Source organism: Octodon degus, unplaced genomic scaffold (assembly GCF_000260255.1).
Source record: "Octodon degus isolate 3935 unplaced genomic scaffold, OctDeg1.0 scaffold00040, whole genome shotgun sequence".
Lineage (NCBI taxonomy): Eukaryota > Metazoa > Chordata > Mammalia > Rodentia > Octodontidae > Octodon > Octodon degus.
In genome coordinates this window covers 15,766,320-15,770,449 of record NW_004524616.1, presented here as the reverse complement: position 1 = coordinate 15,770,449, position 4,130 = coordinate 15,766,320, and the positions used below count along the sequence as shown (strand labels likewise).

General features: G+C 38.0%; 1 protein-coding gene across 3 annotated transcripts in view; it reads left to right on the top strand.

Annotated features, from left to right (window-relative positions):
- Positions 1-4,130, top strand: part of Snx24 (sorting nexin 24) — a 244,407-nt gene that overhangs the window by 153,100 nt on the left and 87,177 nt on the right. The gene's annotated exons all lie outside the window — the stretch shown is intronic.

Sequence of the window (4,130 nt, the reverse complement as noted above, 5' to 3'; positions counted from 1 at the left end):
ATTTGTTCTAATGGTGTTTGTAAATAGGATCACAAGTCCGCATCTTGTACAGCAATTAACCACTAAGAAGAATATATGCAGTGTATTATTTGTTGAAAAAAATAAAAATAAAAAAAATTAAAAAAAATTCACTTTGTGCACAAATAGAATAGCTGCCTTTGCTTTCTTCTGAGTTTCCATTGCATGTTGTTTTGCATCCTTTGATTGTAAGTCTATGAATTTTGTTTGAATTAAATGTGTTTCTTGTATGCAGCATGTTTTTGGATCTTGCTTCTTGATCTCTTTTGCCTCTGTCTTTTGATTGGTGAATTGAGACCATTAATGTTGATGGTTATATCTGACATGTATTGATTTATCCTTGCCATGTTATTTTCTAGTTGGCTGCTCTCTTTTTTGTTCCCCCTGTTTAATTATTGCCTTGCCTGGTGGGTTACTTCTGTTGGGGTTCATGACGTTGTAGTCCTTGTTATCTCTTTCATAATGTTCCTCAAAAGATTTTGGTGTGCTGGTTTGGTGATCATACACTTTCTCAGGTGTTCTTTGTCAAGAAAGTATTTTATTTCTCTATCAGATTTGAAATAGTTTTGTGGGATTTATCAATCTGAATTGAAGGTTGTTTTCCTTTAGAGCTTGAAATACTTCACTCCAAGCTCTTCCCTACTTGAGAGTTTGTGCTGAGAAGTCAGCTGTGCTTCTGATGAGCCTTCCTTTAGAGGTGAGTTGTTTCTTTTCTGTTAAGTTTTCAGTATTACATTCTTGTACTGAATTTCTGGAATCTTGACTATGCTGTGCCTCGATACAGACTTTTTCTTTTGATTGTGGCTAATTGGAGTTCTATATGCTTCACTTACATGTATCTGTAATGCTTTTTCTTTACCAGGGAAATTTTCTACCATGATATTTGTGAACAGGTTTTTATATCATTTATGCTATTTCCTGCTTTTTCATTGACTCTAATCAATCTTAAATTATTTTGCTTTGCCTCATATAGCAGGTGTTGGATTGATTTCTCATGGTCCCTTGCTATTTTTAAGAATTTTTTCTTTTTATAATCACTAACTACTTTCCTGTATCTGAGATCCTGGCCTCAAATTCGCTTATCCTGCTATAGATTCTTTCTTTGGGGTGAGGGGGTAGAGGTTACCAGGAATCAAACTCACAACTTGTACTTGGCAGGTAAGCACTGTGCCACTGAACTATATCCCCAGCCCCCTGCTGTGGATACTTTTCAGTGGAATTTTTATTTTCCTAGATATATGCTTGAATCTGCCTTCTGGATTCCATTTCTGTCCTATGCTGAACATTCATGCCTTCCATAATTTTCTTAAGCTCCTCTGCTTTTTTTTTTTTTTATCTGTATCTGTTCTAGAGTCACTAAACATGATTTTCATTGTGGGTACCATCTCTGCAGTTATCTGAGAAATTATTTCTGATTTTATTTTTTTCTTAAAGCCTCATTCAGTTGCTTTGTTATTCTTCAGAGAGGCCAAGTGGGTGGCTTTTGGATTGTCTCACCTCATTGTCCCCTGGTTTTGCCATTGGTGAACTGGGTGTCTGGGATTACATCCTGTTTAAGTGTCTTCTCATTTTCTTTTTCTTTTTTAGTTTAATTCTTGGGGTAATACATGTGAAATGCCTATAGTAGGTTGATTTTTATTAGAATTTTAAGCCCTTAGGAATGGATTACATCTTTGAGGTATCTTCCAGGTGTAACTTTTTTCTTTAATTTTGAGTTATTTGCAAGATCCTACCTCTTTAATATATTGGGGATGAGAAGTTGCTGTCTGTTTGGTCCAGCTCTTGGTTCTTTGGCAATTTGCCCCAGTATTTTCTGTGATCCTTAGTCAATCTCTGTCCCGGAATACCAAGACAAGCAGCTGTTTAGAACAATTATGTCACTTTTAGCTAAAGTGTTACCATCAGCAATAGCAATATCATCAAACACAGCCTAGAAAATGACACGCAGGTAACCATTAATTTACCACCTTTAATGATATAACTAAATTTGTGGTTACATAAAGAAATCTAAAATAAGCTAGAAAATTATATGTAGTATATAAGTCCTTAGAAATGTTACTTTTTCCCTCCGGAGTTAAAATTTAAAAGGGGTTATGGAGAAAATAGAGAAGTAGAAGAAGAGGAAGAGATTAGAAGTAAAAATGGAGGACAAAGATGGATCAGACTAACTGGTATAGAAGACTACAAGAAAGAGAGAAGAAAGGGATAAAAAGAACAGAACAGGACAAGAACTACAAAGAGGTTTATATACCACATTCACACTCATAAAAATAAGATCAAACAATGAAGGAGAGAAAGACAAAAAACAAATGAAAATAAAACTGCAACAAAAAAGAACAAATGACAGAGAGAGAGAAAAGTCCATTTCTGGGTTCTCTGCTGTCACTGGTAGAATGCAGATCCATGTAAATTGGTCCCAGCAAGCCAGCAGTAGCTGGCTTGAATAATCTCAGTGAGCCTGCACCTTTATTTGTCCAGAGGCTTCGGCTGTATTCTGGCTGTGGGACCAAGACCAGACCTCTTCAGCCTGCATCAGTCTGTGCACCTTCTGCAGGGTTGAGCCCATCTGGAAGCCACTAGATGGACCCAGCAGTATTCTGAGTTCTGAGCTCAGTGGGCCCCTCTCCAAGATGGCCCCCTGCCAGTATCAATCTCTCTTACAGGATGACTAAGCCCTCAGCACTCACTGCCAGCTGGTGCAGTGTTTCATGTCCGCTCCCCTCCACTATTTTGTCTCCATGGAGGCTTCTGGGGTTTCCAGGAATCACAAACCTTTGTGTCTGCAGGTTGCAATCACTCCTCTTGAGCTGTGGGTGCCATCTCAGGGAGAAGGCACCACCAGATACCTCCTTCTTTGTTGAAGTTTCTCTTTTCACTCTCTCCATGGGCTTCAATTCACACTTCAGGTCCTTCACTTGTACCCACTTCTCTCCTTGTTTTCCTCATGTTGCTATATTCCAGTGTCTGGATAGCAACTCTCAGAGAGGCTCTTTCTCTGCTGCTTACCACTCCTCCATCTTGGTGGTCCTCTAGGTTTCTTAGATAAGAGTCATTCTAAAGATGAGCAGTCCACTGAGGCACAGCAGTCCACAGTGTCCATGTTCCAGGTTCCTATTGTGTTCCTGCTTCAAACGTTTTTGATAGGAATGCTTCCTTTTGCTGGGAAAACAGATCTCTCTAGTACATTCATACTGTATTTCATTAACTACGTTACAAGGGCACCATAATTGTAAGGAAACTCAGGAAATAAAAATTTTTAGCTGAGCATGTTGGTACTATGAATGGCACTGAGTTTTGCTTTGGTAGTTGGCTTTTCCTTTTTTTCAGGAAGGAAGGAATGAACATTGGACAAGTAGCTAACATTGTCCCCTATTCATGTGGGATTAGATTTGGCTGAAATGACATTAAAGCCAAAATAATGGTGCTATCAACAGGTGCCATTTTTCTCCTCTCTCACATAAATGTGTAGAGTTTGTGAAGCAGGACCACCAGCACACAAGCTCCAATTGCTTCATTTTTCTTGATCTACAGCATCTTCATAGCCTATTTAGGCAGTTTAGTAGCAAGGAAGAAGGAAAAGATTCTTCTCTTTATAAAACACTTCCTGATATCACAATACAAGTCTGTCTACCTGCCTGTGACTAGAGTTCAGTCCACATGGCCACATATAGCTGGGAGGAAGGGAGATTGGGAAATGTGATCATTTTCCTGAATGGTATGAACTCAAAATTAGGAGTTGTAGTTCATCGAACTAGTGTGTCTATACTTCTTTCAAACATGGAAATTCTACCACTTTTTAGTAAGTGGTAGTAAGGTTACCTAAAATATGACTGCCAAAGGAGTGCCAGAGTCTCAGAATGAGATTCTTTTTTTTTCTTTTCTTTTCAAAGTTCTATTGATAAACATAAAGCAATGAGACAGTTTCAAATCAAATGGAAAGTACAGTTTCAACAAATAATACACTGAATATATTCTTCTTAGTGGTTAATTGCTGTACAACATGCAGACTTGTGATCCTACTTACAAACACCATTAGAACAAATCATTCTATTCATTAAGAGAATGCAACTATATACCTATCCCAACCACTCTGAATACACAGATACAAAATG